Genomic DNA, 16,408 nt, shown 5'->3' on the forward strand with positions numbered 1-16,408 from the left:
AAGAAATGTCCCTTCTATACCAATTTTCTTAAGTGTTCTGATCATGAAGGGATGCTGGATATTATCAAAAGCTTTTTCTGCATAAATTGAGAAAATCATATGGTCTTTATTTTTTAATTTGTTTATATGATAAATTATACGTATGGATTTACGTATGTTGAACCATCCTTGAGATCCTGGGATAAAACCCACTTGGTCATGGTGTATAATTTGTCTGATGTGTTGCTGGTGTCGGTTGGTTAGGATCTTGTTGGATATTTTCACATCCATCTTCATTAGTGATATTGGTCTATAATTTTGTTTTCTTTTTGCATCTTTTCCTGGTTTGGGGATCAAGGTGATGTTTGCTTCATAGAATGTGTTGGGTATTATTCTGTCTTTTTCTATATTTTGGAAAAGGTTGAGTAATATCAGTACTAGTTCCTCTTTAAAGGTTGGGTAGAATTCTGACGTGAAGCCATCTGGTCCTGGGATTTTCTTTTTAGGGAGATGTTGTATAGTTGATGCTATTTCAGAACTTGATATAGGCCTGTTCAACATTACCACTTCATTCTGGCTAACTCTTGGGAGGTGGCATACTTCCAAGTATTGGTCGATTTCCTTCAAATTTTCATATTTCTGGGAATAAAGTTTCCTGTAATATTTTTTGGATTTCTAAGGGATTTGTTGTTATTTCATCTTTACCATTTCTGATTGATGAGATTAGAGATTTTATTCTTTTTTTTCTTGGTTAGGTTGGCCAAATGTTTATCTATTTTATTGACCTTTTCAGAAAACCAACTTTTTGATTTATTGGTATGTTGTATAATTCTTTTGTTTCCAATTTCATTTAATTCTGCTCTAATTTTGGTTATTTCTTTTCTTCTGCTGGGTTTGGGATTGGAATGTTCTTCCTTTTCCAGTTGCTTGAGATGTCCCATTAAGTTGTTAACTTCTCTTTCCATTCTCCAGAGGAAGGCTTGCAATGCTATAAATTTCCCTCTTAGGATTGCCTTTGCAGTATTCCAGAGGTTCTAATAACTCGTGTCTTCATTATCATTTTGAAAAATTTGGTGATTTTCTTCTTAATCTTGTCTCTGACCCATCTATCATTCAGCATAAGGTTATTTAGTTTCCATGTTTTTGTATGAGACTGCAAATTCCTGTTGTTACTGAGTTCAACTTTTATTCCATGATGGTCCGAGAAGATCCATGGAATAATTTCTATTTTTTAAAATTTACTGAGGTTAGATTTACCTAAGATGTGGTCAATTTTGGAGTATGTTCTGTGGACTGATGAGAAAAATGTGTATTCAGTTTTGTTAGGATGAAATGTTCTGTAGATGTCTGTTAGGTCCAAAAGTTGAATAGTTAAATTTAAATCTAAAATTTCTTTGCTAAGCTTCTTATTGGAGGATCTGTCCAATACTGCCAAAGGAGTGTTAATATCTCTGACTATGATGGAACTGGGAGAGATCAAGTTGCTCATGCCTGTTAGAGTATCTCTTATAAATTGAGGTGCATTCTGGTTGGGTGCATAGATATTGATAATTGAGATCTTATCATATTGAGTATTACCCTTAACAAATATAAAATGGCCATCCTTATCCTTGTTTACTTTTGTTGGTTTAAACCCTATTGTAACTGTCAATAAAATTGCAACACCTGCTTTTTTCTGCTTTCCATTAGCCTGGAATATAGATGACCATCCCTTCACCCTGAGTCTATATTTATCTTTTAAAGTAAGACGAGATTCTTGAATACAACAGATGTCTGGTCTGAGTTTCTGTATCCAATCAGCCAATCTGTGCCTCTTTAGAGGACAATTTAAGCCATTCACATTAATTGAAATTATCGATAAGCCTGGTAAAATTTTGGACATCAAGTTGCTAGAAAGTCCAGTAGACATTGTTAATCCTTTTGCCACTGTGGAAGTTGGAATTTGATCAAAAGTTTCTGAGTTAGTTTACTTTTGTGGTGGAGGATTGCACTGGTCATTATGGAAGATAGGTTTGAGAATTTCCTGGAGAGCTGGTTTAGTTATGGCAAATTTCTTCAACATGTGAATGTCATTAAAGTATTTAATTTCTCCATCATAGATGAAACTCAGTTTAGCTGGATACAGGATCCTGAGTTGAAAGTTATTTTGTTTTAGAAGATTAAAAGTCGATGACCTGCAGTCATTCTAATACTCTTCCCCTTGTAGGTTATGGTTTTCTTACATTTAACTGCTTTCAGAATTTTCTCTTTCATATTAACTTTAGTAAGTTTAATTATGATGTGCCTGGGGGATGTCTTGTTCAGGTTGAGTCATGCTAGGGTTCTGAAACTGTCTGTTATCTGAATTTCAGAATCTCTTGGCATGTCTGGAAAGGTCTCTTTCATAATTTCATGAAGAAGAGCCTCTGTGTTTTGTGAAGCATTTCATTGCTTTCAGGGATTCCTATAAGGCGAATATTAGTTTTCTTTGAATTATCGCAGAGCTGTCTGAGAGAATGATCAGTTTTTTGCTTTCCATTTCTCATCATTTTTGAGCGCTTGGGCATGTTCAAATGCTTTTTCTTCAATGTGAGAGATCCTTTCTTCTGCCTGTCCCACTCCATTAGCAAGAGATTTTACTGAATTTTTCAGATCTTTGAGGGCTGCAAACTCTTACCTCAATGTTTCAAAGTCTTTGGTCATTTTATCTTTGAAATCATTGAATTCTTGAGACATCTTTTGAATAATTTCTTGAAATTCTAATTCCCTCCTTTCAACCAATCTCTTAATCTTATTTGTTATCCAGATTCTGAACTCAATTTCTGTCATCTCAGCCATTTGCTTGTGGATGAGATCTTCAATTGTTTCTGCCCCATCCTTTTTTAGGGGACTTGATCTACTCTGGTTATTCTGGTTACCAGAGTTTTTCTGCTGATTCCACCCCATGGTGAATTTGCATGGTTTGGATACTGTCCCAAAATCGTTCAGCCTGTTGCTGCCACTGGAGAAGATGCCAGCTTCCTCTGGTTGCCAGGAGAGATAGGGCTGTCTGTCCAGGAAAGCCTCAGGGGTGTGAGTCTTATTGTTCTAGCTGCTGCAGCTGTTGCTCTTCACCTCCAGGTACCGCCACACCTGGTGGTTCCCTCTCAACTGTCTATCCTTTTGCAGTTCTCAGGCCGCTGGGCCTGGGGTGCCAGGAACGCATGGCTGGATCAGTCCTGGGGCATCCTACTCAGGTGCCGGGGCAGTGGCCTAGTGGCAGCAGCTACACAAAGAACACACAGGTCAAACCGTCTTTGGCATGCCCCGCTTGAGTGCCTAGGGGTGGTGGCTAAGCTGCGGCAGCCAAAGGAGTCGAACAGTTCTTGGCCACTCAGGTGCCTGGGGGCAGCAGTGAATTGGTGGCAGCCACATGGGGGATTTGCAAGTCAAACCATCCTGGGGTGCCCTGCTCGGGTGCCCAGGAGGCTGCAGCCACACAGCGGCAGCCTAGGGGGACGCAGAGGTCAAACAGTCCTTGGCGCATCTGGCTCGGGTGACCAAGAGTGGCAGCTGAGCTGCGGCAGCTACATAGGGGACATGGGGGTCAAACAGTCCTTGGGGGCCCTGCTCAGGTGCTCAGGGGGCGGTGGCCAAGCAGCAGCATCCACGGGGGAACACGTGGGTCAAACAGTCCTCAGGGTGCCCTGCTCGGGTGCCTGGGGGGTGGTGGCCAAGCGGTGGCTGGGACGTACAGGTTGAACAGTCCTCACCACTTCCTGCTTAGGTGCCTGGCGGCAGCAGCCAAGTGATAACAGCCTTGTGGGGATGCTCAGGTCAAACAGTCCTGGGAGCACCCCTCTCAGGTTCTCTGGAGTGGCTGCCAATCAGCGGGCAGCCACACAGGTTGAGCAGTCCTCAGTGCGCCCCGCTTGGGTGCCTGAGGGCAGCAGCCAAGTGGTGGCAGCTGCATGGAGAACATGTGGGTCAAACAGTCCTGGGCGCGCCCTGCTTGGGTACCCAAGGGCGGCAGCCTAGGTGAACACACGGTTCAAACAGTCCTCTGCATGCCTGGCTCAGGTGACCAGGGTTGGTGGCCAAGCAATAGCAGCTATGCAGGGGACACGCGGGTCAAACAGTCCTGTGCACGCCTTGCTTGGGTGCCCTGGGGCGGCTGCCAAGTGGCAGCAGCCACAGCTCCTACAGTCCTCGGTGTGCCCCATTCGGGTGCCCGCTGCGGCGGAGTGGCAGCCATGGGGAACACGCATCTCCAGCAGTTTTCCAGCTGCAGGGCTGGGACAGGATGCTTGGTCCTGTGGGTGAGGGGATGCTGCTCTTGGGCCTCCACTCACTGTCTCTGCAGGCAAGAAGGGAAGGGTGGACTGGGAATTCATCATGGTCATGAAGCTTTCGTTCGATTTTTCTGCCTGGCTAGAGGGTGTTTGGAGTCTCAACAGGGTCCCTCTAGGGGAGTAGACCCCTATTTCTGTAGCTCTCACACATGGGGTGAGACAATAAGTCCTCAGTTCACCGCTCACCTGTAGGAAACTCACAGGAGCAGATGAAGAGAAAAAACACACCTTTCTTGGGGGAGGGGACAGACATCCTTCCGTTGGGATGTATTATGTACCTGTAGATTGCTTTCTAGGAGTTGCAACTTGCCTCAGCAGAGTTGTCCTGTAGATATCACTCTTCTCTCTCGGCTGGGCTCCTAGTTTTCAACTTTGTTGGGTATTTTCTGGACTTTATCCTTCCCTCTGGACAGGAGCTTCTGTTGGAGGCTGGTACCTGTCGGCCATCTTGCTCCCCCCCCCTTTTTTTTTTTAAGACAGAGTCTCACTCTGTCTTAGAGAGTGTGGCATCAGCCTAGAGAGCTGTACATCAGCCTAGCTCACAGCAGCTTCAAACTCATGGGCTCACACCATCCTCCTGCATCAGCCTCCCAAGTCACTGAGACTACAGGCAGCCACCACAACACCTGGCCCTTTTTTTTTTTTTTTCTATTTTTAGTAGAGATGGGGTCTTGCTTTTGCTCAGGCTGGTCTTGAACTCCTGGCCTTAAGGAATCCTCCCACCTCGGCCTCTCAGAGTGTTAGGGTTACAGTCATGGGGTTCTTTAATGTGACTAGATATTGTCAAATTGCTCTTTCATGTGGTCACAAACATTTATATGCCATTTACCATGGTTTAGCATGGATATCCCTAATTACCAGTGTGGCTGAGCCTCCTTCCATATTTTTGTGGGACATTGAAATTTCTTGGCCTGTGCATTGCTTCAATGTCTTTATTACCCATTTCCTTCATTTTTATCTTCAGGCATTTTGGGGGGGGGAGTTGTCACTCTGTCACCCTGGGTGGAATGCTGTGGCATCATAGCTTCCAGCAACCTCAAACTCATGGGCTTGAGTTATCTTCTTGCTTCAGCCTCTCAAGTAGCTGGAACTATAGGTGCCCACCACCACTCCTGGCTAATTTTTATATTTTTAGTAGTGACAGGGTCTCACTCTTGTTCAGGTTGGCCTCAAACTCCTAATCTCAAGCAGTCCTCCCACCTGGGCCTCCCAGAGTGCTAGGATCACAGGTGCAAGCCACCACGCCTGACCTTAGGTTTTTGTTTTTGTTTTTTTTTTTTTATCAGTACATACAGCCTTATTATATACTCTAAACACTAATTCTGGGTGGTAAATGCATTTTAAAACCCTGTTTCTTTGTTTTCTTTTTATTGTCTTTTGTTAAAGCTAAGTTCTTAATTTTAATATCAACAAATTTATTGGGCTTTTCTGTGCCTTGTATAATAAACCCTCAAAAGAAAAGTTCTAGAATGAGTGTGATGTGGAAGCATCCATGATATTAATATGTGAAGGAAAATCTGGCTCTTACTTTTTGTCCTTAGTTATACAGAAAGTAATGAAGAATGAGTGTCCTCTACCTGAAAAAGATTCCCATTAAAGTGTGAGAGTTTTCCAGAAAAAGAGGAAATTATATGGAGATATTTCATGTCAAACTGGATCCTAAAGACTTAAGCAGGAGGGGCTGGTGGTGGCTGGGCAGGACAGGGAAGTGTGAGAGCAGGTGCAAATGGGTCATGTAGAGGTGGAGTAGAAAAGGAAATGGTTGGAAAGGGCTCATGTCTTGAACAGGGAGCGTGGGACCCAACAATGACAGGTAAAGGTAAAGAGAGACCAGTGCAGATCTCCCCAGTGCCAGGGCCCTTCTCATCTTTAGTGCACATTCTATTGACTCACCTAAGGATTTAATTCAGGTTCTAATTCCATAGTGTCTAAGACCCAGGATACTGCATTCCAAATAAGCTCCCAAGTGATGCTGATTCTGCTGGTGCATGACAAATCAAGAGAGTACACTCTGTCTTGATACATTTTTGTCTTGTACTAAAAGATAGTACACTATCTTGTTTATTTTTTTGTTTGTTTGTTTTTGCAATTTTTGGCTGGGGCTGGGTTTGAACCCGCCAGTTCCGGCACGTGGGGCCAGAGCCACCCTCCTTTGCACCTTTTAATGGTGTTTCTCACAATACACCGCAGGGTCTCCGAAACAGTATTTACAAACCAAGATATCTACAAAAACACTGTCTGACCTGGAATATTTCTATTGTTCCTTCCAGAGATCTATACCTTTTCCTCCTTCCAGTTTACCAGGTCATCAGAGGAAAAATTAAAGCACCCAAGCATGTGAATGACAAAGTATGGGATCATTGCTTTGATGTGAGACAGCTGGGTTTCCCCCTCCTCTGCTGAGCAGCTAGGGCTTTGAGGGGACTGAGAAAGCTGCACTGACTAAAGCTGATGGTACACAAGTCCTTTAAAAGAAAACGGGAGGAAAATGCCTACAAAGTAAAGCTAGGACCCAACAAGGAGGATAGAAGAACTTAACCTGGTTTGCCAAGGAAGCTGGATAGGCCACTCAATTATATGTTCTAGAAGAGTCAGACAAATCTGCCATCCCAGGTATCATCTTATGCAAAGATCCTACACACCTGAGTGAGCTAAGTTAGTTTTCTCATGCTAAGGAGCTTCTCTGTTGTGAATGATGCTATCTGTCTGTCTGTATCAGGGATTTTCAGTGAGTGTGCCCGCACACCAGTGTGCTGTGAGAAGATTTTAGGTATGCCACAAAAAATTTTAAAGATCATTAATTAAATTATTTTTTTAAAGAATTTCAAAGCACAAGAAGTATATTCTTTTTTTTTTTTACTCTTTTTTCTTTTGATCAACATAATTTAAGTGTGCTGTGGAAGTTCAATTATAGATGTTCAAGGGTGCCATGAGGTAAAAAAGATTGAAGAACACTGATCTATATCATGATAACAGTGGTAATTTTTCAGAGTTTATTTTTCCTGAAAATGTAACTATTAATATTAGGAGCCACCTGTTTGTTTCTAAACAATCACAGGTTATGAAATAGGTTGTATCTATAGGACATAACAAAGTAAAAATTTAAAATAAGTGGTGACTTTTAAGCCCAGAGCTTTAAAGAAAAGAAGGCAATTCAGGTCCTCATTGACAGTTTCTCATTTCCTAGCTGTAGCCACTTAACTTCTCTGCATCTCAATTTCCTTACCCATAAAATGAAGAAAATCATGTTAATACTTTCTAAAGATACAGCCCATGATTTTCCTTTCATTTGGTTATTTTTAGCTTGTTTCAGTGGAAATTTCTATAGAGAAGCTGTGAGCATCCATGTGCCCAGCAAATGCCAAGATTCCCTAGTCAGACAATCTGGATAACCAGAGAAAAAAATGAACCATCTCTGGAAGGAGCAGTGGAAACTCTGGCTTCAGTGAGACTGTGTGGATCTGTTACCTTTTGGATATTTTCCAAGGACACGTTAGTTTATCTTAAGAAGTGCTGCAACCAACCCAAGGACTTATAGACCTTGTTAGAGCTCAACTGACATAATTTTAAGGTGATTTTTGTTTTCCTTCATGAAATACATTCTTATTCATAGTGGACTCAATCAACTGACTTATTTTCTTCCTATGCTGACTAAAGAAGTTACCTTCCATTAGTACAAAATTTATTACTTTCGTCAGGAATTCTCTTCTCTTCCCCTGAATATATCCTATGTTAGGTTTTCTCCCCTTCTATTTCCTTTTCTTTCTCTCTCTCTCTTTTTTTCAAGGAAGCTTTGGTGGCTTTTATCATATTAGCAGAAAATATAGATCAAAGACTTGCACATTTTCTTGAAATTCAGTTACTAGGTTTTTCTTAACACCAAATCTTGGAGATGAGGCATCTGAGTTTCTTCTTTGTCATATCTTCTTTTGCAAAGTGGGAAACCAAAACAAACTCTTGGAAGACACGGTGAACCTCATGGCATGGAAAAGTTTATTGTCTTGCAAGATCCTTTGAGAGTTTCAGAGGTTTGAGGTGGGGACAGGAATTTGAGTGGCCTCAAAAATATCCTATTTTCAGGAAGATACTTGTATTCAACAGGGAGGCAAAGACTGAGTTTTAAATAACAAGAGAGGCTCCTCCCTCTTGCTGCCAACAAGATTTTACACCAGAGGGGGCAAAGAGGAAGAGAAATTCCCTCAACAATAACTACCAATATTAAAATGCTGAGCTGCAACTACAACTCACAGAGATGCCCAGCTGGAAATATTTGAAAGGATTCTGATACCCAGTGGAAAACTCCGGAAGGAGTTCTGGGGTTAGAGGTCATGTGTGGAGCCTTAAAGTCTGTATATGACAGAACTGTTTTTCTATCAGCACTTGACAGGTGAGTCATGGACATCACATCTGCCTCCTGCGGGAGCTGACAAAATGTCAGGGCTCTGTGCCCAGCTTAGTTTAGCATCACTCACTTCACGCCCTTGTACAAATAGTTACCAGTCTCCAGGCCCTTCCTCCCCATTCAGACTTTTTTAAAAGTTAAACAAAGTCACTGACCATCACAAAGAAATTATTTAAAGCATTGTATGGGGAAAAAGAGTGGGGGGTGCAAAATGGGACAATTTACTTTGCTCTGTTTGGATTATAAACAAATATTCACACCTGAGTGAGGCCCCAAGCTGACGAAGAACCTGGCCAAGTATTTGAAACAAACACATTTTCATACTTTCCATAACTCCAAGTCATTTTAGCATATGTTGCCAAGACTGAAAATCAAAATATAAAGAAGAAAAAGAGCAAAGCATTTCATGGGTAAAAATTGCTAAGTGGGGTGAATCTCACCACCAATCCCACCACCAATGATATATTTCATTTCTACATTCTGCCATCTTACTGAAGGTGGAATATCTCTAAAGTAGCAGTTAAAGAATTGATGGTGCTGATAGATTGCTCCCACATATAAAGTAAAAAGTTGTGGATACATTTCACTACGTCATTCCGGTCAAATGCCAACACCGGAACAAAAGTTAAAGTCAGGAAAATGAGCATAATCAATTTGGGGAAAAATATGGGTAGGTCAGCCTTATCAAAGGCAGTTTCTTGTTTTTAACTGATCAGCCCAGAAGCATAGTAACTCCATAGCACCCAAATATTGATTGGGTTTCCAACACGCCAAAGTCTGCTGACTATATAGAGACAGCTCCTGTCAACAAATCAATGAGCCCTTTGCTGCTTCATCCTGCACAGTTAAGTGCATCTTCTTAAGAGGTCTTCAGAAGTAATTACCTGGCTATTTTTAGAGTCATTGAAAGTACTGTTTCCTTGTCCATTTCCCTCTCAGATCTGTATGGAGTTATTTGCTGGACTTTGATTTCTTGGAATTCAGGGTTGGCTCAGAGACCAAGTTAGCTGTTTGCAGTTGCCAACTGGTAGCCAAACACACAGCAGACATAGCCAATGAGGCTCCTCATGTGATGCTTGAGGTCTGTGGGTGGTCCTTGTATTCACACAGCTGACTTGCCCACAGAGGCCTCAGGTGGGTCCAGAAGCAATGGTCATATTTGGTGAATGCCGAAAAAAATATATGGAGAGCCATTTTCTTAGATTAAACCTGGTAGATTTGTATTAAATTTTTAGACTGAAAATTAGGCCCCTGGGTTTGCCTTCTTCCTGTGGACACTGGGTATGGTGACCAATCACAAAGACATTTTGTGGTTGGTCCCAATGAGAATTTTAATTTTGTTTGGAATGGCAGAGACATTTATGGAGTGAGAACTGTGGGCTGGAGGAGGAAGAAGCCAGGCTCAGAAGTCAATGAAGCAGGGATCCTGACCTGAAGAACATTTTCTTTTGTCAAAGAGATGAATCATAGACTAGTGATTTTTAACACCAGAACTATGTAAATTCTAAAGAGCCATTTCTTTGAGGCTAAAAGAGAAAGAAGGTGATTCAGAAGAGATATTGAGATTTGGGACTGGGTGTTATTTGGGGTGGACGCTGTCCTCTTTGTGGTGAGATATTGAACAGTGTCTCTGGCCTCCCCTCACTAGATCTCTGTGACACACAGATGCACACCCCTCCCCCCATGTGGCAACCCAAAGTGTCTCCAGACGTTGCCAAGTGTCTTTCAAAGGGGAAAAGTCACCCTGGTTGAGAAGCACAGGTCTAAGGCTTTGTTTCTCAGAGCAGGATCAATGATGAATTGCATCAGCTCGGTGCCTGTAGCACAGTGGTTACGGCACCAGCCACATATACGGAGGGTGGCAGGTTTGAAACTAGCCCAGGCCAGCTAATCAACTGCAACAAAAAAAGAGCCAGGCAGGCACCTGTAATTCCAGCTACTTGGGAGGCTGAGGCAAGAGAATTGCTTAAGCCCAAGAGTTGGAGGTTGCTGTGAGCTGTGACACCTCAGCACTATACTGAGGGTGACATAGTGAGACTGTCTCAAAAAAAAAAAAAAAAAAGACAAATTGCTTCAGAATCACCTAAGTAGCATTAAAAATAACATGGCTTAAGCTTCATCCTGGCCCGGCTGAATCAATCAATACCAAGAAGTCAGAAGTCTGACTTGTAGCGAGTTTTCCAGGGGATTCTTAAGCTCACATAGCTGTAAAGGCAGCTTCAGGCACATGATGAGCTTTACCTGTTTGGTAAAGTTACCTTTCTGACCATAGGACAGAGTATGACTAAGGCTCATAAGGGAAGTTCTCAGCAACTTGAAGTAATGTACCCCAACAGATGTGATTCAGGGTTTTTTCCCTACAGTGAATTTTGTCCTGTGTCAAGTTATGGCAGAATGAAGCCTTCCATCTTGAATATTACACTAGAATCACCTAAGTAGCTTTAAGAATTATGGCTGCCTCCAGCTGCACCCTGACAAGAGTCTGGGGTGATTAGACTGGGTATAACCTGAGCTTCATGATGTTTTAAAATCTCACTGGGTGACTCTAATACATTTCCAAGGTTGAGAAACCGCTATCTTAGACCAGGTTCTAAAACTCAAATGTGTTTAAGACTCACCTGCAGCGCTTATTAAAATATAGGTTCCTGGGCCCAGTCTCAGGAACCAAGATTTGGCAGGACTGAGATGGGACCCCGATGGCTTCAATTTAATGATCTCCTAACACCCCCACCCCACACCCCCCATGTTTACCCATGCAGGCATGCTGAGGGTATTTGAAGGACGTCTTCTACAGAGCCATTTTGAGGACTGCTAGGTTACAGTGCTTAAGTAGTAACTACTACGTAAATAGAAGCTATCTCCCTTTTCTGAAAGCAGATTGACGCAGTGGGAAGGAGAGACAGAAGCCAGGAGCCCATCACGGAGGGTCTCAGACCCTCACAGTAAGATGGTTCCTGAAATAAAGAAGCTAGAGGTAGTAAGAAGGTGTAACTATGGTCTAGGAAGAATGGTCTTTCTACCTATGTACTTATTTTTAATACCCAGACAATGAACAGAGGCCATTTCTGCTTTAATAGGAAGCAGACACCCTCAAAATGAACAAAATTATTCCCTTGGGAATTGTGGCCCGTCATGGCCTCCAGACCAGCAGATGGAGCTTGAAGGGGTGCATGCTTCCCATTTCTGCTGAAACCTGAATTCCCTCACCCCTGTAGTCAGCATTCAGGGAGAAACCCTTCTCCACCCTATTCTCAATTAGACAAGGATGATACAAAGGTTAATAAAATAACAAGTCCCTGCTCTAAAGAGGTTGTCTGTTTATCATAAACAGCTGATCACAAGCTTGTAGAAAATAGAGCTATCCCCAAAGAAGGTAGAAATGGCCAATAAGTCCAGAACATGTGAGGCTTTGAATTGAATGAAGTTTTTTTTTTCTCTCATATTTTGCTCTTTGCCACAGTAAACTAATAAGCTAAGAAGGCAAGTCATGAAAACCCCAAAAGGCAGCCAGTCTTCTCAGAGATTGTTTCTCTTGAAATGAATGATTTTAAATATGATATTTGGGAACCCAAAGCAAATACTTCCAGTGAGGCAAATGGAAGGTGCCAAACTCACACCTAGTCGGGCTCAAACACTGGCCACTCAGATGTTGGCCTGTCCCCTGCTGGCATGGACTCTGGACATTCCCTGTCCTACAACTGGACAAGCTGTTTCCATGCTCACTGAAGGTCACTTTCCCTTTCCAAACTTATTTCACTCAGGCTGGTCACTCCTGAAACAATAAACCCTGAGGTTACATTTCCCAAATCACCTCTCCTCTCTGTCCCTCCCACCTTGTGACAGCCCACACTCATTGTGGTTTCTGGAGAGAGACATCTGTAAACAAACCACACCATCATTATTCCCAAGACTGCAGGGCTTAGGGGACATGGGAGCAGTATTTGAACCCCAGCCCTACCATGGAGAAGTGACCTAGGTTTTCCAAGCATTATTCTCCTCCTCTATGGAATAGTTTGATAGGGTTGCCAAGAGGATTAAATTCTCCCTATGCATCCCAAATGGAGTATCTCCTTTATTTTTATTAAGATTGCAGCTTAAATGTACCCTGTTCAGAGAAACATGTCATGAGCATCCAATCTCTCTCTCTGCTAGGGATCTAGTATGGTGCTAGGCACTCAATATATGCCAAAAAAAATGATAATCATGATTATTATTTATAATTAGATTTCTTTGTAATGGCATAACATTTTAATTCTGAAAGTCTTACTACACATAGCATGTATTTATACAGGAGGTGATAGGGTCTTCTCCAGAGAGATGCTAGCACTAGTAATTGGGAGTCAGAGAGGTATCAAGGCAAAGTATTTTTGCTATTAATTATAATATTTCTGGCATCGAATTTGATGCAGCCTTCTCTGTTTTCTCTGATGCTAATAAAACATGATTAGTTACCATTTATAAATGAATTCAATCAGAGACACAAATGATGTCCGTAGACACAAGGGTGCCCTCTGGGTTTCTCTCTCTTCACCTAACTTTTTCCCTTCTTTACTGATCTGAGGTAGCTGAAAACCAGCTCATGTTATTTACTTCTAGCAGCTCCAAACTAACCTTATTGATTTTGATTTCATCTCACTTCAGGGCAAAAAACAAAGCTATGAATCTGAGCCCAAACTAATAGCAAGAATTTTTTTTTCCTGACAGTAATGTTTAAAAAAAAATCACATAATAAAATGGAACCACACATGGTCCCACAAAAAGCCTGGTAGATTTGGGCAGAAGCAAATCTACCAGGCCCTTTTTTTTTTTTTTTTTTTTTTTTTTCAGTTTTGGCCAGGGTCAGGCTGGTATATGGGGCCAGTGCCCTACTCCTTAAGCCACAGGCACTGCCCCGTATAGCAGGATTTTTAAAAATCCTAACAACATAGTATGAAGTAGATAGTGGAAGATTTTTGTTGAAGGCTCTGGAACTGGTCTGGTGCTGACCATAAGGTCCAACACTGAGTGAAAGCCCACAGAATCCAACAGGGAGTGCTGTTTATACAAGTCTGACTTGCCTGTTATTTCCTTGGAATAAGAAAGTCAGAACCAGGATAGTAACATTTCAAAAACCAGAAAATTGGGTTCCCTTTCTTTATCACAAATGAGAAGATTCACCTGGCCCTTGTCAGAGTTACCTCAGAGCCTGTGGTCTCTGTGTCTCTGTTTTACAGCCATGTCACCAGGTGTCTGAAGAGGATGGTGAGTGAACTGTATTCTTGGGGTGACCATTCATTTCTACAATTAACTACATCCAGACTCAGAAATTTTTAAGAAATACAAATCTAATTTTCTTCTTTGCTTCTGCTGTTCAGCTCACCCTGCATCATGCTCAGATCTTTTTAAGGAAAGATACTTGGACCGAAGCAAAATAAACAACATCAATATTCATAATATCTGCACTTGTTATTTATTGAGCACATAAATGTGCAGTGCTTACAGGGGTGATCTCATGGTCACACCCTCTTCCTCTTTTTCTCTAATGGAAGTGTTAGAACTGGAATCAATAAGGGTCCTCTTTATTGTGTATCCTTTGTGTAAAGAAGAACCACCTCGCAAAGTGCATATTAAATATTTGTGGCTCATAATATCCTCCTAGACATGCTAGGGACTGGAATGACTCACAGATTCAAAAAAGATTTTAATAAGCAATACAGGTACATTGAAAAGTGTTCACTGTCGCATTATTTCTATGAACAAGAAAATCCTAAAAATCCTAACTGGCTATGGATAAAGGACTGGTTGGGAAAATAATGGCACATTCATAGCTGTGATACGATGCTGCTGTTAAAAATGATATAGACCAATATTCATAAACAGGAAAACATGTTGACTGAAACACAAAGACGCACACACATCTCTTTTTATGGAAATGGGGATAAGGTGAGATAAACCTTGAGGTTAAATCATTAACCCTACTCATCTCACATTAGGGACAGAAGAATGGTGGGTGATTTTTACCTTCCTCTTGATACTTTACTGCAGTTTTGGAAAGTTGTTAGAAGAGCCTATGAATACATATGACTTTTTTTTTTTCTTGAGACAGACTCTCACTCTGACACCAGTCTAGAGTGGTCTTCTCATAGCTCACTATAACCATGAACTCTGGGTTCAAGTGATTCTCCTTCCTCAGCCTCCTGAGTATCTGGGACCATAGGCACCCACCATCATGCCTGGCTAATTTTTCTGTTTTTGTAGAGACAGGGTTTCACTCTTGCTCGGCTGGTGTAGAACACCTGGACTCAAACAATCCTCCCATCTCAGCTTCCTAAAGTACTAGGATTACAGGCATGAGCCACCATGTCTGGCCAACTGTTTTAAAGCAGAAATTTTTAGAGCAGTTTTAGATTCACAATAAGATTAAGCAAAAGGTACAGTCAATTCCCATGTACTCCTTGACTCTCCACCCTTAGCTTCCCCCACCATCAACATTCCTGTCAGAGACAAGTATACATTTGTTACAATCAGTGAACCTACACTGATCCATCATTATCACTCAAAGTCTATAGTTTACCTCAGTGTCCATTCCTTTTGTACATTCCATGGGCATGGGTGATTTTTTAAAAAACAATATAAATCTTTAAAGATTTTAAAGAATGGATTAATGAAATAGTCTCAGTTATTAATGAAATCCTAGATTGTCATGATAGCATCTCCACCTATCCCAGTCTCCTCAGGATCCATAAATGAAGATCAATCCTTAGAAGGGAGAGTGTGCGTTTGACTCACTACAGCAATAATTTTTGTCTGTTTTCTCCTTGTCTTTGGCTTGCTTGGAAAGCTGAAATAAGCCAGCCTTTCCCCCACCTCTCCCTTCTATACCCCTATAGATCAAAGGAGCTGAACTTGGAGTTGTAGTTCGGGGAGCTTGGGAAATAAAAAAGAGCTGTGAGGCCGGTCCCGCCTATTCTCCCAGCACTCTGGGAAGCTGATGCAGGTGGATTGCTTGAGTTCAGGAGTTTGAGACCAGCATTTTCACTTGTGTCCTTCATTCTTTTTCCTCAACAGCAGGAATATGAAGAGGAAGGCTTTATCATGGAAGCCCTAAACTCAAGATGCCGGAGGTAAGATACGCACCACATTGTCCTTACATTCCATAAAGCCTGGCTTCCAATAAATGTGTGAATGGATGAGAGAAAGAAGAAGGAAAAGAAAGGGGGCAGCCTGACAGGAGGGACTTTACATGATAGAGAAATGCTCACCAACCTTTAGAGGACATCCATTATTTTTTAATGAACCTCCCAGATCTTAAAAAAAGTTTGCGTTCTTAAAGCTGGCTTTAACCACACCTTGCCTTGTCACCCAGATTTGGCTTCTTCCTTTACAGTGCTTCTCCAAGTGAAAATTGGACCTAATTTATTTTTTTCTTCCATATTCCACTACGACTTTATAAATGCTTGCCATCTCCTTTTGAAATGACAACAAAAATAATTGTTCATTGCATGCTCATTAAGATTATGTTTAAGTAATAAGATTATTATTACTGTCTACCAATAGTAATAGGACTCTGAATATTTCTGACTATAAGAAAGGCAGAGTAATCAGCTACTTCTCTAGAAATTGATCACAATTCCCATATTTTCATTGGGAAGTGGAAAGAGAAGGGCTTTGAATGGTGCCTCTCTTCCTCAATAGCTATGTGTCCTTAGGTAAGTGACTGGAACTCCCCGAGTGTCTA

At 41.7% G+C, this 16,408-nt stretch overlaps 1 pseudogene; it reads left to right on the forward strand.

Moving 5' to 3' along the window:
• Positions 1-15,785: 15,785 nt before the first annotated feature.
• LOC100959939 overlaps positions 15,786-16,408 on the forward strand; it is a 29,309-nt pseudogene continuing 28,686 nt past the window's right edge.

Source organism: Otolemur garnettii, unplaced genomic scaffold, assembly GCF_000181295.1.
Source record: "Otolemur garnettii isolate 467f Iridium unplaced genomic scaffold, OtoGar3 scaffold00015, whole genome shotgun sequence".
Lineage (NCBI taxonomy): Eukaryota > Metazoa > Chordata > Mammalia > Primates > Galagidae > Otolemur > Otolemur garnettii.